We start from the raw sequence: 26995 nt of genomic DNA, 5'->3' as shown, positions 1-26995 counted from the left end.
GGTACTTCACCGCAAAATCCTGAAGAGGGTACCTCTTACTCAAGAAACGAGGAAAGGAACCTTTGTCCACATCCTTCCATTCATTCTCCAGGACCTTCAAGACAGAGGAATGGAGAGGCAAAGAATCAGGCTCGGGACGACGATATTGCGAGAACAGATCGTCTTCCAGAGGCACCACAGAAGCAGGGAACACCAAGTTTTCGCGAATGTGGCCCAGCACCTCCTTCAGGTCGGCACCTTGCACAAAGCGACCCCTGACATCAACCTCCTCCTCATTATCAGAATCAGCATCAGCAGCAGCGCCATCAACCCTCGCCTTTTTAGGAGGAGGGACAGGAACATGACCCTGCAAAGCAGCAGAAACAGCAGTATTAATCATCTGCTGCAAAAGTTCCATAGAGGGAACATGCACCCCCGAACCGGAAGCCACGTTCAAAGGATCAGGATCATCCACGTTAGAAGAATCCATGACCGACAGCCCAGTGAAAGCAAACAAACGCAGGCATCACGAAGAACAGCCAGGTAAAGAAGGACCCCAGTTGCTAGGCAACGGAACAAACTCCACCCGGACCGAAGCTGAAGACAATAAAGCAACCGGAAGAGCCGCGCGCCGCAGTAGGAAGAGGTCCATACCGCAGCGCGCCAAGCCCAATCATCCCCTAAATGCGTCTCCCGCTCAGCAGGAAACGAAGAGGCAGAAAAACGCCGCCGGCGCGGAGACCGTCATCAGGTAAGGTCGTAGACCGTAAACAACACCACGGAAGCCCCCGGCTCCCTGAGATCCCGCACCCGGCCGTGCAACGTCCGCTCAGCAGGACGCGCGGCCGGGAAAGGTGAAAAAACAAATAACGGCATTATGACACAAGCGTCCCGCATATGAAATGCAGAAGAGCTGAAAACAGAACCAAAAAACCATGCCGGCAAACAGAACCACGCAAGTCCGCTGAAGCAGGACACGAGGCAGCTAGGCAATAGAAGGGGGAAACAAAACTTAATAAAAGAAAGTGACATCATGTAAAATAAACCTAGGGCAGCACACAGCAAACTAACATCCCCCAACTAGATACCACAGGACAAGGGGAACCGCTAAAGCAGGAACCCCGTCCCACTCACCTGACCAGAAGGGAAACCACAGTACTCGGAGAAGTGCAGAAAAAAAGAACAGGCTGAGTTGCTTGATATGTGTCCTTTTATGTGATTGGAGGAAGCCTCTGGGGCCATATTGGAGGAGGGAGGGGAGACTAGAGCGCTGCTCTTTTATTTTACTTGGAGTTCTGTGTGGAGCCGGAGGCTCATATGTATATTACTGTGGCGAGGAAGACAGGACGAGGAGGTAATGCGAGTTTAGCACCTGACTCTGTGTCCCCCCACTTTGTTATTTTTTCCATTTTTTGTTCCGACTCAGTTTTCCATACTTTCCTGAGCTGCTTTTAATTGGTTGTTGTTCTGTTTGAGCTGAGCGTTCTCTCCCTACTTGCAGAGAACTGTGTCTGCTTAGCTTTTGTTTCCGCTATGCTACTTGCAGTTCACCATCAGTATCCAGGTGAAGGAGTGGTCTAGTAACTGGTGCCTCTGCCTTGGTAAACGGTAAGCCTGACACCTAGTATAATCTTGCTAATGTAGTAATTTTATATAATACTGGTCTCTGCTAATGTATAATCTTTATGTGCAGTCTCTAACAGAACCCCAGAAAGTTTACCACCAGTGATTAATTTGTGAAAGGAAAAGTGCTGGTGCCCAAAGCTCTGCTAAGATGCCCGCAGTCAGTACAATTAAACGTCATCGTACTGAATGCCAGGCAGATAGTCTTAAACCCATGCAATATCTCTTTAGTCAATTACCAGAAACTCTTTTACCCTTTATCTAATTCTTGCCGGCTCCAGCATGCTCCCTTTGTGTGACAGGTTTTCTGTTTTTGTCTACATCCGTCTTGCAGATTTGCATGTTTTTCCCTCTTTTGCTCTCATTAAGTTTCTGATGGGGAAAATAAGTGCCGGTGCCCAGACGTACGTGCTGGTGCTTCCCACCGGTAACCACCAGCTCAAATGAATCACTGTTCACCACCACATACTTTGGCTAGACAGCTTTGTGACAAACAGTGCTGATGCCTTGACAAGATGGCTGTGTTTTCATTTGTATCCAGTTTTGGCCCTTAGTGCTTGGTCAAACATTCTTAGGCTAAATATTAGTGTAAATTAATTTTTCCATGAAAGGCTAAGTCTGATTGAATTGCAGAAATTAATTTGAGAGTTAATAAAAGCATTGGCAACCATGATTCTCTGAGCAAAGGTGAGATATTTGATAAAATTCCTCAAAGTGTGAAGGTTGAACAAGCATGAATTAACTACTGAGGCATTGTTGGAGGTGATATTCCCATTCGCGTGTAACAGGACCCCAAGACTGCAGACCTGTTAAAATGGGATAGGGAGATGTCCCATGGAAGAAGGCCAGAACCTTGTGTCCCAAAAATTTATTTTAGTTGCTGTACCAGGATTTCAGATTCCAAAGGGATGTTTCGTTCATTTCTTCCTACACATGCTTTCACTATATCTAGAGCGTCCATGAGCCCTAAGTTTTCATCAAGTTGGTTGGCTATGAGATTGACCATATTTTGGGTATCATTCACATACATATAAATGTTTATTTGTTAATCTTTAAAAAACATAGCTTGAAGCCTAAAATAAAGGTCAGACGTAAGAAGGAAGACCCCAGTGACCCCCACTGCCTAACTTCTTTGGTTTAGCTATGGTTCAGACCTATAAGCACCTAACTGAGTTATCCGAACTCGATTGTAGAGAAAGGAAAAAAACGAATGACCTGCCATTGACGTCATTTGCAGATTAGGGGGCCGATTAGGATGGCGGTTTTTCCGCATCCTCCGGGCCGGCGGAAGTGTCCGCCGGCCTGGAGGATGCGGAAAAACCGCTGCGGAGCCTCCAAAGACCCACCGCCAAATTAGGATGGCTGGTGGGTCTGGAATTCCGTCCGCCGCTTTTCCGCCGCGGTCGGCTTCCGACCGTGGCGGAAAAGCTATAACATGGCAGGCGGTGTCTATGAGACACCGTCCGCCATATTAGGATGTTCGTAAATACATGCTTTTCCACGGCGGCTTTTCCGCCATGGAAAAGCATACGGACATTCACTTTGGGGGCCCGTTGCGGGCCCCCTGGGTGAATGGGGGGTGGGGGGTGCACATGGGGGGTACCTATGGTACCCCCCTGCATTTGCGTGCACAAAGCAGCAGGCACCGTGCGGTGCCGGCCGCTTTGTGCATGTAAATGTAAAACATGCTTTTTTAACATTGCGGCGGGTGCAGCTTGAAGCTGCACCCGCCGCAATGTTAAATATAGAGGATGTGACCGCCACCCTGGCGGTGACATCCTAATCAGCACGGAGGGAACGCCGCAGCCCCTGCGGACGTTCCCTCCTCCTCAAGGGTGGCGGACGGACGCAAGTCCGTCCGCCATCCTAATCGGCCCCTATGTGTGGATCAGGATTGTATGGTCCACTGTATCTAAACGTGCAGACAGATTTCAAAGATATTGCCCACTCATTTCCCTTCTCTGGTGTCATTTTTAAATTGTCAGACAGAGGTCACCACATATTCCAGTCTGATGTGGAACCAACCCAGAGGCTTGTTGAGACTATTACTATGCTCAGCATCATAGTGGAACTGTACCTGCTTTCTCGAACAATTTGGTTAAGTAAGGTAGGAGGGGAATGGGTCTGAAATTTTCCATATGCTGTACGTCTAGTTCTATTTTTTTGGTTTAAATCTTTTTATTGATTTAAAAAGATAAGCAGTACAATAGTTGCCACCTACATTCACTGGCTGGTGGGGAATATTTGTTTTAACTTAAAGTAGAGAGAAAGAAAGGGAGAAAAAGAGAGAAAAGAGAGGTGAGAGAGGTCAATCCCTGTCATCTATGCATGGGATCCCGGCGGAGTCGTCGCGGTGATCGAGTCAAGTCAATAAAGCATTCTCCTTAGGCCTTAGGAGGGGAGGGGTCAGTGAGGCGTAGAACTCTAAGGTACTTCGGGCAAGTAAGCTCAGCAAACTCAATGGACAAGAATTCTATAGTACTCCCCCATGTTTTATCTAATTTAGAGAGGGATCGGGTGAGGCCCGCTGTAATCTTTTCCATATTTTGTATAGCAAATCCAGGTGAGTGGGAATCTCCACCGTCCCCCACCGAGCAAAGAGTGAATGTTTGACTGCCCCCAATGCCAATGTTATGGCTCTACCCCGGTTGGATTTAAGTGGGTACATCAGGTCATTCGGGACTCCTAATATTGTGAATGTGGGAAGTTTAGGCAGATTGGTGTGGTATATAACATCTATATCCCGCAATATCGTCTCCCAAAAAAGCTGTATCTTTGGGCATGCCCACAGCATATGAGTGAGTGTGCCTTGTAGCCCACAATGCCTCCAACATTGCCCATTCCCATCCGATTTCCACTTTAGAGTTCTCACCGGAGTGTAGTACCAATAATGTTTCATTTTCAAAAACATCTCCTTTCCTGCAGTGCTGCATGAGGAAGCCCTAGCCCTGTGTATATTGTCCTGCCACTCATTAGGGGAGAACTGCTGTTCCAGTTCGGGTTCGCACATGTGCTGCACCGGGGATTTGTTAACCTGTTTGGGTGTGTTTAAAAAGGCATATATATCGGACAACAACCGCTTATCAGATGATCTAGTGATGTACCACTTCTCAAATTTTGTTAAAAAGTGGCTGGCATGAGGGTGTATCTGTGGTTAGGAGACCCAGTGATGAAGGGCCAAGTATTGCCAATATGCTGAGCGCGGAATCCCATATCCTTGTACGAGGCCCCGGAAGTCTGTTACCCCATGTTCATTAAATAAGTCCCCAATACGTTCACAGTTGGCCTCTTGCCAGTGGAGGTACCCCTCCCCTGTGTGAGCGGGTAGAAAGTCTGCATTGCCAATGAAGGGGGTTGTACGAGTGTGGGGTGGTGGAGAAGCAGACCAGGAGTCAGGAATGTCTGGTTCAGTGGATTTATTGACAAACAGGAGTTTGAGGGGGAGAGGTTCGTAGACACTAGAGTCTTTTAAACAAACAGTCTGTGAACAAAGGTAAAGCACTCTTTCCGGTGCAAAGCCTTCTGGTACTCGTAGTCGGCTTCGGCACTTCTCTTATGCTCCTAACAACGCTGGGTTCTTGAACACTAGGGTTGATGGCCGTCGTTCGCCGATACCCAAAAGGAAAGAAGAAACAAAAGAATCCTGTAAGGGATTGGCTCACAGTCTATAGCGTTTGATGCAGGAGCCAGGGGAAGTGTGGGGAATTGTCACCTCTACCGTCACCAGTGGTTCATGTTTGCGCTGCCTTTTACGCTGAAGACGGCCCCGACTCGAGGACTACCACTTTTCCCCCGCTCTTAGATCACTCCAGTGCGCGACCCCAGACCGAGGAAATACGCCCCCGTACCTTGTGGAGCGACGTCCCTACGGGTCCGTGGCTCGAGTTGTCACGTTGCCAGGTAGGGTCTGGCTGCCCGTCTGTTCCGTCCTCGGGTTCTGCTCTGCTCCGGTTCTTCTCCTCGGATGACATGTCTGCTTCCTCCTTGTGCAGGCTTCCAGCTCTGTCCCACGGCAACACCGAATATGTTCGGGCAAGCGTTCTCTCCTGGCGTTCTTCGTCCGTTGGTCCCGTTGAACGACTGCTTCTCTCGGCGGCTTCCCATTTGAAGGACTCCGCCCCACGTGTTCTGTGTGTCTCCTCTGGGAAACCTGACGCCTTAAAGGGCCAGCACTCCCCGGGCAAGCTCTGCAAATACATGAGAGGAGACGGGGAAAGGTAATGGTGAAAACGTTCCAATGTAGGTGTCCCGGGCTGCACATCCTGCTCCTCCTCACACACCCCTACCCCAGTTTGTTCACGGTCGGGGAACAATGGAAAACGGGAAAGGAAATCAGCATTCGCATTTTCTGAACCCTTCCGGTGGATAACCTCAAAGGAGTAAGATTGCAACGAAAGGAACCACCTGAGAATACGCGGATTGTTCCCCTTATTGCGACTCATCCATAGCAAGGGGGCATGGTCCGTAAAGAGCAGGAAGTGGGCGCCCTCCAGATAATACCGGAGTTTCTCAATTGCCCACTTAATGGCAAGGCACTTCTTCTCAATTATAGGGTACTTCTGTTCCCTAGAAAACAGTTTCCGACTGATGAAAAGGATAGGATGTTCAATACCGTCAGCTGATGCTTGGGATAAGACGGCACCCAGTCCATGTTCGGATGTGTCTGTGTGTAGTAAGAAGGGTTTTGAGAAATCAGGAGATCGGAGAACAGGAGCAGTTGTTATGGTCGTTTTTAAATCCTGAAAAGCCTTCCTAGCATCAGGTGTAGGTTGGTCAAGGTCCCTGTTCTTGACGTTCTTTTGGAGTAAATCAGTTAAGGGCGTTGCTAGTTCAGAGTACTAGGGTATGAAGCGCCTGTAATACCCAAGGAGCCCCAGAAACGCCCTAACTTCTTTTTTTGTAGACGGAAAAGGGGCCTCTACTATAGCTTTCACCTTCTCTGACTGAGGCTCTATGACTCCATTACCGAAGAGATAGCCCAGGTATTTTACCTTTCTAAACTCAGCTTTTGATTTTTTTGCATTAACATGCAGGCCAGCGGCTTGAAGAGCGGCAAATACTTGGGTACAGTGTTGCAGATGGGTGTCCCAGTCAGGGCTGAATATGACTATGTCATCCAGGTAAGCGGAGGAGTATTCCTGGTGGTTTTGCAATACCTGGTTCATTAGTCGTTGGAAAGTGGCAGGCGCCCCATGCAACCCAAAGGGTAGGACCGTAAACTCATAAAGGCCGCTAGGGGTAGCGAAAGCGGTCTTTTCTTGTTCTTCCTGTTTGAGCGGCACCTGCCAATAACCTCTAGTAAGGTCAAGAGTAGTGATAAACTGAGCTTCTCCTAATTTTTCTATAAGCTCATCCACCCTAGGAATGGGGTAGGAATCACACTTAGAGATCGAGTTCAAAGCGCGAAAATCAATGCAAAACCGGACAGAGCCGTCCGGTTTTGGCACTAAGACTATAGGGGAAAACCAGTTGCTTTTTGAGGGTTTGATGACGCCTAAGTTCAACATACTCTCTACCTCTTTCTCTTTTGCCTGCCTTCTTGCAGCCGGTATTCTGTATGGCGTTTGTTTCACTATCTTCCCTGGCAGAGTATTGATAGTGTGCTCTGCTAGAGTGATTCTCCCGGGCAAATCAGAGAAGATATGTGCAAAAGGGGCTAGGGTGTTCTGAAGGGTATGCTCCTGCTCCTTGCTTAACTCTGAATTAATGATCAGTTGGTTCAGTGTAGATGTAGAAGAGGAGAGGTCCTCGACGTGTTGTACGTCTTGAGGAGGGGGCCCTAGCCACTTCTTAAGAAGATTTGTATGGTATAGTTGGCATTTCCTGGGGTTGACTTGTACCCTGTAGGACGTTAGACCAACTTTTTCTGTCACTTTATATGGGCCTTGCCAGCTTGACTTGGTTTTACCTATTGCAGCAGGCAAAAGAACCAAAACCCTGTCACCCACTGACATCTGTCTCCACTTCTTCCCTCTGTTGTACAGAAGTTGTTGTTTTGTTTGTGCCTTTTCAAGATTGGAATCAGAAAATTCCCTTAGTTTGTGTAATTTAGAGCGCAAAACTCTGGTATAGTCCAGAAAGGATTTAGTTTCTTCTTCCTTTTCTTGCTCCCAAACTTCTTTAGTCATTTCTAGGAGACTTCTGGGTTCTCTTCCATACAGTAGTTGGAAAGGAGAACAACCTAAGCTTGATTGTGCTGACTCCGTACCACGTATAGGGCCATTGGAAGCAACATGTCCCACTCTTTCCCTTCTACTGTTAAGAGTTTTTTTAGGGTCAGTTTGAGAGTGGCGTTATAGCGTTCACATAACCCATACGTCTGAGGATGGTAGACTGAGGTCTTAATATGGGAGATGTCCAGTGTTTTACATATTTGGTTCATTAATTTTGACACAAAAGGGGTTCCTTGATCAGTGAGGATTTCCCTAGGGAACCCGACCCAGGAAAACCGTTCCATCAATTTTTCTGAGATGTTCTGAGTTGTAGGGGTTCTTAATGGGAAGGCTTCCGGATATCACGTAGCATAATCCACCACAACCAAGGCATACACATGACCTTTTTTTGTGCGTGGAAGGGGTCCAATAAGGTCCAGTCCAACCCTTTCAAACGGGTTACCTATGACCGGAAGAGGCTGCAAGGGAACCGCCGGGGGATGTATAGGGGTTCTTTTTCTGGCAGACCTCACATTCTTGACAGAACTTAGTGACGTGTGAAAATATCCCTGGCCAATAAAAATGTTGTAACAACATTTGTATTGTCTTTTGCGCCCCTCTGTGTCCAGCCAACAGGTGAGAATGCGCAAAAAAAGGACCTGCTCCCTAAACGCCTGAGGTACTAACAGCTGAGGGGTGTCTCCCTGCTTTCCTACCCTATACAACAATTCATTCTGTATTAGAAAAGATGGGTAGGATGAAGAGGTCTGTTCTGCCTGTTCCCAAGCTGGGCGGAGGGTTGGGTCATTATTTTGGGCATACCTAAAACTGGTGTCCAGGAGCCAGGGGGCTTGAGTGAGGAGGGTGGCATGGGATGTTGGGGAAGATGGGTGTTTTTGTAACCTTTCCTGTAAAAGAAACAAAAAGGACGGGTTATCCTGACCCATTATCATCTGTTCTGGTAGAGTAGGGACAACCTCAAGCCTAACATCCAAGGTCTGCCCCGTAGGAAGCGTTACTGGAATCCCTATCAAGGGATAGGCTCTCACATCCCCATGGACACATCTAATGGGAACCATTCCCTTATCCCCTGGGAAGAAGGCACTTAGGACTGCAGAATGACGAACTGTTTACATCCGGAATCAAGTAGAGCTTTTATTATTGTCCCTTCTACCTGTACACTTACGTGAAAGCTGGGACCCAGTTCTGCTGAGTATAGAATGGAACGTGGTATGCATCCAATGTCCATGGGCTCTTCCTGCGGTTTCTTCCTGGGACAATTCCTAGCGATATGGCCCCATTCTCCACATTCAAAGCATTGTGGGTTGCGAAGTGGAGGAGGCTCTAACTTGAACGGTTTAGGCTTCACGGGCTCTAGGGTTGGTTTGAAGGGTTTCTTTTCTTGTATACACATACTACCTATGGGTTTTGGGGTCTTGTCCGAGTCCCAAGGTAACGCCCTAGGTTGCGCTCTGTAAAACGTTGTGGCCATCTCTACTGCCTGTTCTGGGCTAAGGTGATGATGTTGTTTAAGCCACCTCTGAATAGGATATGGGAGAGCCTCGAGATATTGTTCCAAGTATATCATTGCCATGATCTCGTCTTTTTTTTCATAACAGTACCATGATCTCGTCTTTTGAATGGTTCTGGGGTTGTAGCCACTTCAGCTGCCTTTAACTTGAAGTACAAGGTTTTTGGATTGTCAGACGACGTGCCTCTTTCTTTTCGGAATTTTACCCTGTCGGCCTCAGCGTCCATAACCATATGGTCTAGGATAAGTTCTTTAATTTCCTTATATGAGGTATTACCATTGGGGTTAGCTACTTGGTAAGCAGCTTGGTCTTCTCCGGTTAGGAGAGGGGCAAGGAAGAAAGGCTACTTAGCTACTTAGCTTCGGGCCATCCAGAGGCCTGTGCCGCCCTCTCAAAATTGAGAAGAAAGGCATCAGGATCTTCTCCAGTGGCGTACTTTTGAAGGGAAACATTAGGACCAGTACCCGCACGTATTTGTAGTTGTGTGGTTAGATCCCTACGGTCATCAGCCACCTTCAACATCTGGTCGGCGTGATTTGCTAGGCCATCTTTTATAAGTTCCCAGTCTGCATTGGCAGAGGACATCTGTTTTTCCACCGCCCATTCTAGCTTTTCCTGTCCCCGAATTAACTGTTGAATGAGGTTTTCCATCGTGGAGGCGACATACGATCCCACTTCAGACACCACGTGTGGGGTGGTGGAGAAGCAGACCAGGAGTCAGGAATGTCTGGTTCAGTGGATTTATTGACAAACACGAGTTTGAGGGGGAGAGGTTCGTAGACACTAGAGTCTTTTAAACAAACAGTCTGTGAACAAAGGTAAAGCACTCTTTCCAGTGCCAAGCCTTCTGGTACTCATAGTCGGCTTCTGCACTTCTCTTATGCTTCTAACAACGCTGGGTTCTTGAACGCTAGGGTTGATGGCCGTCGCTCGCCGATACCCAAAAGGAAAGAAGAAACAAAAGAATTCTGTAAGGGATTGGCTCACAGTCTATAGCGTTTGATGCAGGAGCCAGGGGAAGTGTGGGGAATTGTCACCTCCACCATCACCAGTGGTTCATGCTTGCGCTGCCTTTTACGCTGAAGACGGCCGACTCGAGGACTCCCACTTTTTCCCCGCCCTTAGATCCCTCCAGTGCGCGACCCCAGACCGAGGAAATACGCCCCGTACCTTGTGGAGCGACGTCCCTCCGGGTCCGTGGCTCGAGTTGTCGCGTTGCCAGGTATGGTCTGGCTGCCCGTCTGTTCCGTCCTCGGGTTCCGCTCTGCTCCGGTTCTTCTCCTCGGATGACGCGTCTGCTTCCTCCTTGTGCAGGCTTCCAGCTCTGTCCCACGGCAACACCGAATATGTCCGGGCAAGCGTTCTCTCCTGGCGTTCTTCGTCCGTTGGTCCCGTTGAACGACTGCTTCTCTGGGCGGCTTCCCATTTGAAGGACTCCGCCCCACGTGATCTGTGTGTCTCCTCTGGGAAACCTGACGCCTTAAAGGGCCAGCACTCCCCGGGCAAGCTCTGCAAATACATGAGAGGAGACGGGGAAAGGTAATGGGGAAAACGTTTCAATGTAGGTGTCCCGGGCTGCACATCCTGCTCCTCCTCACGACGAGACACCGGGGTTGAGAGGCCTTGGGGACCTGAACCCGATCCCATACCCCCAGTGTGGCTCTCAAAACTGGTGACACATATACCCAATAGGGCCGTTGTTTCTTAGGGAGCCATAGGACTTTCCAATTATGCATGCCTGCTATTGAATGGTCGATAAAGCACCCGTGTTTTTTGGACTCTAACTTGTACTATTTCAGCATATAGCGAAGTTACGCAGCTTGAAAGTATCCCTCCAAGCACGGGACCCCTGAGCCTCCGTAGCCTTGCTTTAAATAGGTCAAGTTGCGGGCCAGTCTCGCTTTCTTGTCTCCCCATATAAAGTTGTTAAGAAGACGTTGCATCTGAGGCAGCACATTGGGTGGGGGTCTGAACGGCAACGTTTGCATCACGTTGAGAATGCATGGGAGGGTGGTCATTTTAACTGCCGCCAGTCTGCCCAGCCAGGACAGGAGATGTCGCTTCCAAGTAGAGAGTTATTTCCTTACTCCAGCCAGGAGAGACGCATAGTTCACTTGGGCCATCCTAGTAAAGGTAGGGAACATTTGTAGACCCAGATATTGGATACCATCTGCGGCCCACTGAAACGGAAATTGTGCCATGAGAGTTTATTGGTCTGCATACGCAAGAGTCAGGCTCAGTGCTTGAGTCTTATGAACATTAACCTTAAACCCCGACGCCCGACTAAAGAGATCTAGCTCCTCCATTAGCGGGGGGATCGAGATTGCTGGCTGGATGTGTGAGCAATAGTATTAGGTCATCTGCATACAATGGGATTTTATGCTCTCTATCCCCCATGCGGAACCCCCAAATCACTGAATTCTGGTGGATTTTCTCTGCAAATGGCTCCATATACAGGTCAAAGAACAGAGGCAACAGGGGGCAACCCTGCCACGTTCCCCTTTGAATTCTGAATGGTTGAGATGTCACCCCATTAACCTGAATGTGTGCTTGGGGGTCCTTATATAGGCTATCCACCCATTGCACGAAGTGGTCACCAGCCCCAAAATTACGGAGAGTCTGCTGCAGATATGGCCAGTGGACCTGGCCAAATGCCTTCAGTGGCATTGATCGAGAGGAGCACCGCGGGCGTCTGGGAGCGTTGAGTCTTGTCCAAAAAGGTGGCACATCCGTCGTGTACCATCACTGCAATTCTGTTCGTGGATGAAGCCCGATTGGTCGGGGTCTATCAACCCTTACATATGTGGTGCCAGGCGGGTAGCCAAAACAGTCATGAAAATCTTAAGATCTACATTTAACAATGAAATGGGGTGGTAGGAAGCACAGTCCCTCGGGTCCTTCCCCTGCTTGGGGGATCACTACCACGTCAGCCATAGTCACCGTTGGTGTCACCCCCCAAGAAGTACTAAAGGAGTTGAATAGACGGACCAGGACGGGGGCCAGGTTGCCCACGAAGACCTTGTAAAACTCAGATGGAAAGCCATCCTCTCCTGGGGCCTTCCCTATAGTAAGTCCCGCTATGGCTTTAAGGACCTCCTCCAATCTAATTTCCGCATCCAAGCTTGCTGCATCTGAAGGGGGAAGAGGCATCACCAGGGCCGCTGCCACGTATCGTTGGGTCACGTCTAAGGGTAAATTATCAGCCCTGTATAGATTCTTATAGAAGGATTCAAATCTGGCTGCAATATCTCCATCAGATTTTAGAATGTCGCTCTGGGTACCTCTAAGTTCCTCAATTCATATGGCTGTCATCTGGGCCCGAATAAAAGACGCCAAGAGTTTCCCTGCATTGTTGCCGCCCATATAATAGCGTTGTTTGGTTCGCAGAAGTGAGTATTCCGCCCTGTCACAGTCTAGGGCCTTCAGCTACTGCCTAGCCGCGGTCAGTTGTCGATGGACCTGAAAGGTGCCCGTCCGTTTATGAACCCCCTCTAATACCTTCACTTGGGACTCAAGTTGTTGCCTCTTCTCTTTTCTCTCTCTATTGATGCGCCCAGCTATTGCTATGCAACGCCCTCGAATTACTGCCTTCAAAGCAACCCATAAATTAGCAAGGGAAGCTCCTTCCACATCATTGAGTTCCAGGTACGACTTAATGGCCTCCCCGATTTCTTTAATATTGGCTTCATATTAAAGCAACTTGTGGTTCAACCTCCATGTTCCGCGACCACAGGGTTCCTCCCCAATGCGCAGTTCAAGACGTATTGGGGAATGGTCGGAGATTTCTGCGGTACCGATCTCGACTGTCATCGTGATGTTAACGAGTCTTGGGGATGTTAAAAACCAATCAATACAGACATCTGTCTGGTGTGCAGCTGAAAAAAAGGTGTACTCTCTGGATGTGGCCCTCCATATGTCCGAAAGACCCAAGTCTCACAGCCGCTGCTTCGTGGTGTCTGAGTGTGCCCCAGTGTGTCCCTGCATGTGAATAGAGCGATCCAGTTTGCATCCGGGACAATATTGAAACCTCCACCAAAAAACAGATCCTCGTCTGGGGAAACTAGAATTGTATTTAAAGTGTTATTGAGGAATGGCTCCTGGTGGTCATTCGGGCTGTAGATGGAGGCTATGGTACACGTGTGGCCACATATTAGTTCTATTTTTTAAGTAGAGCAGATTATTTATTTTTGTTGAATGCTGCACTCCTGAACTCTGGGGGTCGTTAACTATGCCAGAAACAAATTATCTGACTGCAGTATAAGCTGAACACATATCAAGATGGTGTACTATGCTTTATGAAGTATTAGCTTCCTTCAGCAGAAATCAGTGAAAGCCCAAATGCATTATTAGCACTAACTGGTGATACTTTATGCTCTTGAGAAGTTTCCTCCAGGCCTGCCTTTAGGTTATTAATTTCTAATCTTAGACGTTTCTCTGAGAAGAAAGGGGACTGGTTGTGGACTAGCTTTTGTGTGGTGGGAACAAAGGCTTGAGCAACGATTAATTTGAGCTGGTGATTTCCGGTGCTCGGCACCAGCACTTAATTGTCAACACCAGTGCTTGCGCCAGTCTGACACAAGGTTGCACTGTCTAGCTAATTTAGATATGACCACAACAACAGTTATTCAATATACATTAGAAATTACTGTGTGATGCTTTGTAGTGCAGGAAGAGGTGTGGTGCAGCGGCCAGGGCAGCTGACTCCAGCTCATGGGGCTCACTGTTTGATCCCCAGAGCTGGAGGCAGATGAGCTCAGCTTCATGTGACTCTGGGCAATAGCTCACTTAATATCCCCGACGGCGCCCACAGTGCCTTGAGACCCTCAATGGTGATTAGTTTGCACTTTACAAATACTGCGTTTAGTTCTGTTATTACTTTCACCAGGTGATACAAAAGGGGATGATGGACGGAGCGTTTGAACAAATCAAACACTCACCCCCAGTCAACTGATCTGGGTTTAATCCATCACCATTCTTTAGTTCCCTCAGCCACCCCAGTTCAGACATGGCTATATGCAAATCAGTCTGACCCTGTGCCTCGTGGGAACAGTCCAGCCCGAACTGCCAAGCCATGTCTTCCCTGGACCGGAAACAAGCATCCTGGGACCGGTTTCGGATTCATAATCCTCATCAGCCAGGCTATCTTGAATCCAGTGGCCAAGTGAACAAGGGACTCACGTCTGAGCATACCCTGCCGCACTTAGGGAGAACAAAGCGATACAAAAGGGGATGATGGACGGAGCGTTTGAACAAATCAAACACTCACCCCCAGTCAACTGATCTGGGTTTAAGCCATCACCATTCTTTAGTTCACTCAGCCACCCCAGTTCAGACATGGCTATATGCAAATCAGTCTGACCCTGTGCCTCGTGGGAACAGCCCTTGGCCACTGGATTCAAGATAGCCTGGCTGATGAGGATTATGAATCCGAAACCGGTCCCAGGATGCTTGTTTCCGGTCCATGGAAGACATGGCTTGGCAGTTCGGGCTGGACTGTTCCCATAATGCACAGGGTCAGACTGATTTGCATATAGCCATGTCTGAAATGGGGTGGCTGAGTGGGCTAAAGAATGGTGATGGATTAAACCCAGATCAGTTGACTGGGGGTGAGTGTTTGATTTGCTCTAACGCTCCGTCCATCATCCCCTTTTGTATCGCTTTGTTCGCCCTAAGTGTGGCAGGGTATGCTCAGATGTGAGTCCCTTGCTCACTTGGCCACTGGATTCAAGATAGCCTGGCTGATGATGATTATGAATCCGAAACCGGTCCCAGGATGTTTGTTCCGGTCCATGGAAGACATGGCTTGGCAGTTCGGGCTGGACTGTTCCCATAAGGCACAGGGTCAGACTGATTTGCATATAGCCATGTCTGAAATGGGGTAGTTGAGTGGGCTAAAGAATGGTGATGGATTAAACCCAGATCAGTTGATTGGGGGTGAGTGTTTGATTTGCTCTAACGCTCCGTCCATCATCCCCTTTTGTATTACTTTCACCAGCCCAATGGCAGGGACAATCAATGTGTGCTGCAAGCCTCTTGACGAAAGCCCTGGCATGCTTTTTTTTTACAAATTAAGCACTGCACTTGAAGCGCTGGGGTTGCCAAGTCTCTCTGAGACATCTGGGTGCACAACTACCTCAAACACAGCTTCACCTGCAAGTAAGTTAACTACGTAAAACAGGTTAAGGAGAGAGAGCCTGGTTAAGACTTGGGACAATTAAGTGATGAAAATTGCCCTTCCGTTTGGGGTCTTGAAGTGTGGGTGGAAGAAAGGTGCACTTGTGCAGTTAAGATTCTGGACTACCCGTCTATTCAAGCTCCCCATTGGCACCTGGATTTGTGCCAGAAGATAAAATAGAGGACGGTGGTTTTTTATTTTATTTATTTTAATTGTAAAACCGTGTGCATACATTAAAATAGTCTAGAGTACATTTTTGATATTTTACATGTGCGTTTGATGGCTCTCACATCAACTGTACACTTTACTGGGCAGTTTATTGACAGCAGGGCTCTCAATGTAATGAAGCATGGCAGACTGATTGACTGCTTTCAAAATTGAAATAGTTTATTTTAATTCCTGAAAGAGCAGTTTTAAACTGTGTCACCTCTAGGCACACGTGTGGTATGCTTTCCTCTGGTTATGCAACGTTTCTGCTTATGGGAGTTTCTAAAAAGAACCATGTCATTGCATTTAGAAGCATAAAACCTCGGACACATAATCTACAGATGGGCATTTTATTTGCAGTTTGAAATGTAACTGTGGCACTATCAGGTGCACCTTCTCGCTGGAAAGGTTGACATTCATGGTTGAGCTCGCCCTCATGCCAAAACCATTAGCCGCACTGTAATGAATTGACAGTCACTCATAAATATTGCAGCCAATGCATTATAATTATAATTGTACTCCTGGTGGAAAGGCCACCTGATGACTCTTGTCTTAGCCATTGGCCATTTCTAGCTACTGGATGCATTTGGCTGGATCTAGCATAAACACGAGAAAGAACTCTGCAAACAGGAGCAAATGTGTTATTTACTTTCATTTATCACAGGTGTATTTGGGGAAAAATAATTGGGTATTGATGCAGCCTCAAAACATGTTCGCAAGTTCTTCTAATATTGGATATGTGTATATATATTTAATAACAAAAAAAGACGAGAAAGAAGGTGAAAGCATGCCCAAAAAGCAAGAACAGAAAAAGAAGCCGAAGACCATGTGGCAGAGGAAACGGCAATAATGGACTGGTCTGTGATTAATCTATCTGAGATCACGTTAACGAGAGCTGAGCAACAACTGTTAGCGTTAGGCCTGAACTTCTGCCCCAAACAATCCTTCAAGTATGCGGCAACCCGCATTGACGTCTTTTGTTTTATAAGGAAATTAAAACTTAAAAAACGTCTTCACTGTTCCAAATTTGAAAAAAAGTTTTGAAGCTGAAGCTCTCCCACTAATAATCACTGGTGCGGAAGAAGCTGAATTATCGTCTGGTGATGTCTCCACTCTATTGACTCTCCATGATCTCAGTGAAGCGATGATTCACAGCATTCAGGTCCGGATGCGAACCTTAATACACAAACCAGATTGAGGAAAATCAATAAGTTACAAAAAGGTGCGGGAATAACTCCCTTCAAAAGCAAATCTAGTTTTATCCCTCTCATGACAAAGGATGCGGTAGACACGTTTCATGATTGTGTGAACAATGAAATGAAACAACTATATAGGTCCACTCTAATCAACAATAAGAAAAAGAAAAGATACCATCGTCAGGAAGCAGAATATACCACCCTTATGAAAAAACTCAGTGATAATACCGAAATCGTGATAAAAACATCTGATAAGGGTGGGAATGTTGTTATATGGGCCAAAAGGATTACACCAAGGAAGCCTATAGACAATTAAATGACTCTGACTGCTATGAAAGAGCCAATCATAAAGAATATATGAAAGCTAAGGAGACACTCTTCAAGTTGCTACACAAATGGCGCAGGGAAGGCCTAATCTCTATGGAAGAATTCAAATTCATGAATAATGAATTCCCTGTCCTCCCTGTGTTTTACCTAATACCCAAGGTTCATAAGTGCACTATTCCAACACCAGGAAGACTGATTATTTCGGCGATTAATAGTGCAAGTGTACATGTTGGTCAATATGTTGACTTTATTTTGCAGGATTTGGTTAAGAGTTTGCCTAATTACGTTCAGGATACTAGTGATTTCTTGCAAAAAGTTGGGGATGTAGTTTGGAATAATGATATGCTGTTGATAACTTTGGATGTAGAGTCCCTTTACACTAGTATAGCACATACGTGCGGTTTGCAAGCAGTTCAACACTTCCTTAAGACACGTCCTATGGATTTTTATGAGCATAACAAAGTGATTATTAGTCTCATAGAATGGTGTTATACAACAACTTTTTTCTTTTTGGTAATGATGTATGGAAACAATTAAGGGGCGTAGCGATGGGATCCTGTTTCTCCCCCAGCTATGCGTGTTTACACTTAGGCTGGTGGGAGGAACAGGTCCTGAATATCGAACACCAAGCCTAGGTCAATGAATAGATCATAAAATACCTACGTTATATTGATGACGTTTTTATTCTTTGGCAAGGGGATGAGGAAGAAGCTTTGGCCTTTGTTAGTGAGATCAACAACAATTCCCTCAACCTCAACTTCACTTCACACATACATAAGCAAGAGAAAGAGTTCTTAGATGTAAAAGTATATGTCAAGAATAACAGGTTGGAAACAACCCTTTTCAGGAAACCCACGGCTGGGAATAAAACACTACACGCCACAAGCCTGCATCTTAAACATACCATTAGTAGCACTCCTTACGGTGAGATCTTACGTCTTAAACAAATTTGTAGCTCTAATGAAGAGTTTGAGAAATGTGTCAAAGAAATGAATGGCAGACTCAAGGTACGTGGCTATTCCGATGTGATGTTAAATCAAGCACTGGTTAAAGCTAATACTCGCCCCAGAGATAGTCTCTTTCCATCTAATCCGTCTAGGACTATGCAGGAAGTATCCAATGGGATGCCAGACTCCAAGACGAGTGACTGTCCAAGATTGATTACGGCCTTTAGCAATGAGGAAAATAAAATCAGGACCATTGTTAAAAAGAACTGGCCAATTTTGCTAACGGATACAATTTTTTTATTTATTTATTTATTTATTTATTAAAGTTTTGTATAGCACTGGCTGGACCCGAGGGTATCAGAGCGCTTCACAGCAAATATACAGGCGTTAGACAGATACTGCGGACAAAAAGCAAGTCAATGAACACAGGAGTGAGTACAGTCTATACAATAGCAGCCAGGCGTGAAGCAGGGCGGAGAGTCGTAGGCAAGTCAATCAGCTCTGGGGTGAACGAGAACATGAAACTATAAAGTCTGTGTTTAGTTCTAGTTGGTTCCGGAGCGCTCAAGGAAGAGGACTTTGAGTAGCTTCTTAAATTTCGGGAAGGATGCGGTCATTCTGATGTGTGGGGGGATGGAGTTCCATATCTTGGGAGCATTGCCCGCGAAGGATTTGCTAGATGTTGAGAGTTTCTGGGATTTCAGAGGAATGAGTAGGAGCGTGTTGGAGCTTCTGAGGTTTCTAGACTGCCCGGCCCTTTTGAGCTTGTTGGCCAGGTATTCCGGTTTGCCCGTATGCAAGGCTTTATGTGTGAGGCAAGCTGTGCGGAAGCTAGCTCGTTGGTCAATAGGGAGCCATTTCAGATCCTTCAGAGCTGGGGTGATGTGTTCATATTTCTATGTTCCCGTGATCATTCTTGCAGCGGCATTTAGGGTAGAGGTCAGAGGACGCAGGTGAGATTTGGCTGTTCCAGTCAGAGTGGCAATGCCGTAGTCAATTCTGGAGAGAACCAGAGCCTGCGTGGCCTGTTTCAAGTCTTTTGTGGGGAGAAATGGTTTTAGTTTGTAGAGCAATTTCAGGTTCAGGAAGGCACTTTTGGCAGTTTTTGAGATGTGTTCTTTCATATCCAGTTTGGGGTCAAGGGTGATCCCTAGGGATTTTATGGAGTTCGATGGAACAAGCGGCACATTTAGGGCGTTTAAGGCTTTGAGCCAATCAAGAATTTGGGGGTTTTCTTCTTTGTTAGAGATGAGGAGCACTTCAGTTTTTTCCTCATTGAGTTTGAGGTGGTTGGAGGAGAGCCAGAGCTGAACTTCGGTAAGTGTGTGGTTCAGTCTGTGGATGTCCGAGATCGATGTGGTTTCCAGATAGAGTTGCGTGTCGTCCGCATAAAGGTGGAAGGGGATGTTAGCTTTCCTTAGAATTAAGGTGAGGGGCTCCATGTAAATGTTGAAGAGTTGAGGAGAGAGTACAGACCCTTGTGGAACTCCTCTGCTGATGGGAAGAATGTCTGATTCGCAGCTTTTAATTTTTATTCGTTGTGTGCGGTTGTTGAGAAAGGAAGAGAACCATTTTAGGACAGTCTTTTCGAGGCCTGCTCTCTCCTTTAGGACATTGATTAGTAGGGCATGATCCACTGTGTCAAATGCAGCCGATAGGTCTAAGAGGATGAGAAGGCTGCAATGGTTGGAGTCGAGCGACATGTGAAGATCGTCCAGGACGTTAAGTATTGCGGTTTCAGTACTGCAGCCTTTTCTGAACCCTGATTGATGTGGGTCGAGAAGCTTCGTGTTCTCTAAGTGCTGGGAAAGTTGCGACAGCACACATCTTTCCAAGATTTTGGATAATAGTGGAAGGTTCGAGACTGGTCTGAAGTTATTCATATCCTGTATGTCAAGGCCCGTTTTTTTTAGTAGAGGCGTGACTTCACCTATTTTAAGGCAGTCCGGGAGGGAGCCCTCGCTCAGAGAGCTGTTGATGATCTTGGCCCAGATAGGGGCTAGAGTGAGCTTCAAGTCTTTGGTCACTCTCGGGGGAAGCTGATCAAGGGAGTGGGTTGAGGGTTTGGCGGAGGCTATGAGATTACTTATCAATTCAACCTGGATAGGTTGGAAGGAGGACCAGCGAGTGGATGTGATTGTTGGTCTTAAATGGGAAGTTGTAGCGGGGTGGTCTGAGGGCCACGTGCCGAGAGATCGGTCAATTTTCGCGATTTTTTCGTTGAAGAAGCTGACAAAGTCGTCACATTGGGATTTGGACGCTACCGTGTCTCTTGTTACCGGAATGGAGGTTTGGTTCTTGATGATGTTGAAAAGTTCTTTGGGGCGGTTTTTGGCATTATCAAGGGCCGCACAGAAGAAGGACGACTTTTTGTTCTTGATATGGTTGTAGTAGCTTTTGCGGGCTGCCTTGAGCTGGTCCTGGTTGCGTGAGGAGGGGTTGGACCTCCAGGATCTTTCCAAGTATCTTAGGTGTCTTCTTTCATCGTTAATGTCAGTGGAGAACCAGGATCTGGAGGGGATGTTTCTTTGTTTTTTTAGTTTCCTTGGTGCCAGCTGGTCTAAGACGAGCTCCAAGTTGAAATGGTAGAGCGAGTTGAGTTCTGTGGTTGAAAGGGGTTCTGTCATGATCGGGAGGAGTGAGCTGAGGCCCTTTTCAAGCTTGTCAAGAGGTACTCTCGATAAGTTTCTGATCCATTTGGGGGAGGTTTGCGTGGGAGGGACGGAAAGCGCCGGGTGATTGATATGAAAGAGGATGGCGTGATGGTCTGACCAGTCTACTGGGATGATGTGGTCAATTGAAATTGTCTTTTTATCTGCGATGATAGCATCCAGGGTTGCTCCTCTGTGGTGGGTTTCCTCTGTGCAGTGCTGGGTCATGTCAAGGTCATGAATAAGGGTGTTGAGGGATTGAATGAGCGGGTTTTTTGATACATTCCATCTTAGGTTGAGGTCGCCCAGAATTATACTGAAATCACTGTTGAGAGCTGTTTGCGTGATCAGATCCGTCAGCTGAGCGCCAAATTCGGAGGTATTGCCCGGGGGATGGTAGAGGAGAAGGCATTGGAGTGAAGGGTGGTGAGGCGAATTGATGTTGACCGAGAGGGATTCAAAGGAGTTGTAAATGACGGCAGGAGATTCAGAGATGGAGAGGTCGCTTTTATGGATAATAGCTATTCCACCGCCTTTGTGAATGGGCCTGTCTTTGTGTATAATTGAGAACCCGGGCGGCACCAGCGTGTCCAGGATGGGGCTGGATAGAGTGTTAAGCCATGTTTCAGTGATGAAGGCTACGTCCAGGTCATGTGAGAGGATGGTTTCGGCTTTTTCTGTTGCATGTTTGACGGCGGATCTGCAATTGATGAGCATACATTTTATTTGGGAGTCATCTTGTGAGATATGATTGACCGAGGTAGCTCTGGGTAAGGAGGAGAGATAGGGTGGTGGTCTAGCAGCTTTACGACGGGACGGGTCCCTTCCCACTCCAGTGATGACTTGAATTGAGGAGAAGGGAGGGTGGTCAGGGGGCATTATTTGGGCTGGCTGCATAGGCGGGGTTTTCATAGGAGGTGATGAGGGAGGTCACTTCCTGTGGCGAAAGGGAGGGAGCCGTCCTTCTAGGACTGTCGATTCGAGCCTCAGTCCTGGGATTAGAGAGAAGAGGCTGGGAGCCTGTGGGGGGCTTGGACCCAGTGTGGGTATGAGAGTCAGTCTTGGCGGGAGGCGGCTGGAGGCGCGGAGGAGGGACGTTCAGGGAGGGAGGCTGGAGTTTCTTTAGGGAGGATAGGGTTTCTTTCAGGCCGAGGATCAGAGTCGCGATCTGGGCTTCTAGAAAGTCCAGGCGTTGTGTCCGTTTAGGTGCTGGGGAGTAGGTGGGCGAGTGGGTGGAGTTGGGTTTGGTGTGGGAGAGGTCGTGTAGCAGGACGTCGAATGGGTCCTCATAATTTTAGGTCCCCAATTACCGAGTATGCCGTTGGTCACTTTTCGTAGGGCTAAGAACATTGGAGCGGTTTTAGAAAGAAGTAGCCCAGAGACAAGACAAAAAAGCATGTGGCTACGACCAGTGCCAGGATTTCGGAAATGCTCCTCTTGTAGGGCATGTAAGTTCGGAATTAATAAAACCCACTACCAAACTCCCTTTTGCTCCAGGGATTTACCGATTGCAGGTAGCTACAATTGCAAAACTGAATTTGCAGTGTATGTCCTGACGTGCACTTGTGGCCTGAATTATATAGGCAGTATAAAACTACAGGTGCACGTCAGGATTCTGCAACATCTCAGAGCTATCTTGCACAGTGACCCGGCATATCCGGTAGCACGTCATTTTTTAAAGAAAAATAACAATGACGTTGCTTGCTTAACCTATTATGTGGGGGGTCCATTGCCAAACCACGTAGGGGAGGTAACAGAGAGCTAAAACTAAGACAACTTGAGACCACCATGATTTTAGAGTTCGACAGCATGTGACCGAATGGTCTCAATAATACTGAGGACATGTTTAATTTTTTATGAGAACTGTTTGAGATTATTCTGAACAGTTTTCTGTCCCAGTCTTATCAACTACCAAAGGTTTATGGTATCCACGTACCTTGGTCTGTTCCCACTAGCTTCTGATATAAACCACAGTTGTGTCTTATAATTATAGGTAGTCAGGATTCCTGTTACCTAGTATAGTATAGATGACACAAACTAGTGGAATTCTATCTTTGGTTACTTATCTCCATTATGGGTCGATACGGGTTTGTCAGGTAGTCAGGTTCCCTGTTACCAGACACATGCATCATTGTTAATTCAGTCTTTTGTAAATATAATGAAACTTGATCCTCTCTTTTTATCACTTATGAGGTGCTCACTATTTTTATGATATGATGAATTACTGTTTTTTATGAAGATGTGCTATTTATGTGGTTTTAACAATGGATTTAGGCCATGACCAATTTTTATTATTGTATATAACAACATGAAAAGGCAGTTCCCAATGATATGCAGGACCAAGAGGTTCCAATAATTACAATTGCCCACAGAGCTGTTGTTTGTATTCAAATTATTTTATTGTCATTTATATAAAAAGTTCATAGAGCAAAATTCATACTTCAATGAGTAGGACAGCAAATATATTTCATATAGCGTCAACCCAGAAACATAGAGGACAGTAAAACAGATACATACACCAATCACTCATTCTACCAATCACAAGCTCACTTACACACCGATACAACCATAAAAATTCAAACACCTTAAAAACTCTCAATAGCCAGACAGAAAAAAGCGCCGACGCGCGTTTCGGAACAGTGCCACAATGGGGCATTCCTTCATCAGGGCGCCAGTAATTGAGGTAAATAAGGGCCACACAATCTTCCAGATGTCCGGGTAAGTAATTTTAGAGCATATTTACAGGTTCTGGGCAACCAACAGCATGTCAGGAAGGGGCTTTTTCACGAAGCCTCAGCTAGGGGAATGGTTGATGGGCGGCCTCACAATATGAATTAGAATAATTTTAAACGCGAAAATATCAGGAGAATCTGTGCTGTATGTTCAGAGGACAAGAATTCGAAGGATGTATTAATTCCCAACGTTCTATGTTCACGTAACGTGAAGTGAAGTATTCAATTGATGTACTCTCTTTTATATAGAAAGGCGGGGCACATTCAAGCAACGAGGTGAAAACTCCAGCCGGTGAAGTCACCAGAGAAAGGGGAACATATCGCTTCAGCACAGTTCTATCGCGAAGTTAATGAGAGAGTCAGGATCCACGTCAAACGGGTCTGCCTTCTGCAGCAAACGGGAACAGTGCTATTTATGTGGTTTTAACAATGGATTTAGGCCATGACCAATTTTTATTATTGTCCATAGCTATGCATTTTGATATAGATCTATTTATCATACACTTTGCACTTTTTGTAAATATTGTATGCACTTTTTTGCACAGCTTTTTTGCACATTAAGCAGAGGTGGTTCGTGAATAATACACGTATAGAAATAATCATGCACTTTTGTTCGTACAATATCCTCCCTGGTTTTGCAATGAGTTCTCTGCTGTAGCATATTTATAAGTATAGTGACTTTTGTAAGGTTAAGGATTTATCCTGCCATACAGCTTATTGAGCCCATTGTGATGTTAGTTGATTGTCTTAACATCTTTTAGATCACAGAAAATGTATTTTAAAAAAAAAAGCATTTATGCTGCAATACCTTTTTTATTCATGTACTGTGTTTCTCTTTAAAGAAGGGTTTGCTATGTTAGTGTATTTTGTACTTTAAGAGCGGTTAGTAGAGACAAAACATTTGTGTTTTTTTAAGTGCAATATGCTATTTGTTGTTGTATAAAAAAAACAGCTCTCAACCATATACATTGCAAAACTCTTGTATAATAGTACCTCTTCTATATCTATGGTCTTATGACCTGGAAGCAGTTTGTGTCAGGGAGGCGGCCACTTATTTTCACTGCATAAAAACGATAAAAAAATGTGACTGCTCTGCATGTGATCAAGGGCTCAAGAAGCCCGAAACGCGACATGGCTGTTTACCTTTGCCAATAAACTATTCTTTGGCCAGATCCTGTGGTCCGTCTCCTGTTACTAGCTTCGCCGGTCTGCGAGATTCGGAGGTGGCTTAATGAGTGTTTCTGTGCATATATATATATATATATATATATATATATATATATATATATATATATATATATATATATATATATCTATATATATATATCCAATTACCGCTCCGGTGCTGTAACCCACCAGAGAGACGGACTCTTACGGTGATTTCAATCACTGCAGGCTGCAGTAATGATTTATTCTTCCATCAAAGTGCAAATAATACGGACGAATGACGCATTTCGGCTAACACAGTAGCCTTGCTCACATGATATATATATGTACACATATATATATATATATTGCCGCTTTGCTTTCCGTATGTATGGAATTAATCCACCAGAAAAAGCACTCTCAGAGGTCGTTTTGAGTCGTTTAATCACCAACAAACAGACACGATATGTTTGATATCGTGTCTGTTTGTTGGTTATTAAACGACTCAAACGACCTCTGAGAGTGCTTTTTCTGGTGGATTAATTTCATACATACGGAAAGCGAAGCGGCAATTGATTTGTGGGTGCACCCCCACTTTGAAAGCATCCGCCTGGGAGTGCTCCGCGCTGGTGTTTCCTGGAGCTGATCTATATATATAAAAAAACTGTATTGGGAATGGGTCTCCGCGAAGCGCACCAGTAACCAGCAGCACTGCAAAGCCACTGCAGCCTTTCTGCTCATAAAAGATGTTGCTGCGCTTGAGCCTTACATGGACCTAATCACCATCGCCATGGACCGGTCCTTGTACATTAAATTCCGATTAGGAACTCTACCCCTCGCCGACCTTTGCTCCAGGTGGAACAAGTCAGAGCCTGCATCACGTTACTGTGCCCTATGCCCTGACAAACCAGAGACTGTGCCACATCTTCTATTTGAATGTCCGGATTATGGGCGCCCTAGATCACGATGGCTCAAACCAATTTGCAGAGAATTGGGCACCCGCCAGTACACAGTCGCCCTTCGGATACTTTTAACTAATACAGCCCCCAACATTGTTTGTGCTGTCTCTAAATTTTTTAAATGGGCTTGGTTGATTCGACTTAAAAGACTGGCCGTATCAATTTAATGCTGTTTTAGATAATTTATTCTACTTAACTGTGATCTTATTCTTTTTAAATCTAAATGTACAGTCTCCCTTTCTCGACATGCTGTTTTATCTTTTGTAATGCTTTTATGAAATATGCATATCGAAATAAAGCAATCAACCAACCATATATATATATATATATATATATATATATATATATATATATATATATATATATATATATATATATATATATATATATATATATATATATATATATATATATATATATATATATATATATATATATATTCTGAAAACACCACCGACGTCGGGGGCCTCTAACCCTGCAGGTCGGCCGTGGCTTACGGGAGACAGAGATTCCTGTGATTCAGACACAAACAAATGATGTGCCACAGCCTGGGACCGGTTAAAGTGCATTTATTATAAATTGGCACAGGCACCAGCAAAACGTGGTTCACCGTGATGCGTTTCGGCGGCATGCCTGTTTGAAAGGTTAAAAATTCACATGTGCAAAGTCTTAGGTGTTTTATATTGTGATAAAGTCACATGTCTGTATGCTTACTTTGGAAAACGCACGGGCCACTGAAAACAGAATGAAACCCTAACAGGGAGATCAACTATTTAAAAAAACTATGGCACCGGACTCAGTGCTGATTTTACTCTAGAAAGGCGTGAAAACTCTAGACACACAAAAACATAATACACATTTTGACAAATGACATTGAAAAATATTTAGTTTTTATTCACCTTCTTTTTGTTTGTTTTTATAGATAGAAAAAAAAAATATATATATATATATATTTTCACCATACCACACTTTCCATCAAAGAAGGCGCTGACTCCGTGTATCTTAATTCAAACGTTTATTTTTTGATCAGTTTCTGCTCAGACGCGTTTCGGCAGCCTGCTCCCGCCTTGTTCACTAACATCTGAACATATTGCTGTGCACTATATATATACATCATGTCATGGGTTTCAATTAACAAAGTTAATTAGCATCATTGGTTGCTATGGTAATCAGGTTGCACCCTTGTGGTGACGTGACAAGTTTTCTGACTCAGCGCATTATTTTCATGGCAGTCTTTTTATCCTTTCTTTACGTCAAATCATATGTACATTTCAAACATTAACATCATGTTTTAAAACATTACATTTTGCAAGGGCGTGCAAATAAATTGTTTCCGCTCTGAGATTATTCAAACATCACAAATATAATA

Source organism: Lissotriton helveticus, chromosome 2_1 (assembly GCF_964261635.1).
Source record: "Lissotriton helveticus chromosome 2_1, aLisHel1.1, whole genome shotgun sequence".
NCBI lineage: Eukaryota > Metazoa > Chordata > Amphibia > Caudata > Salamandridae > Lissotriton > Lissotriton helveticus.
This window is presented reverse-complemented; position numbering follows the sequence as displayed.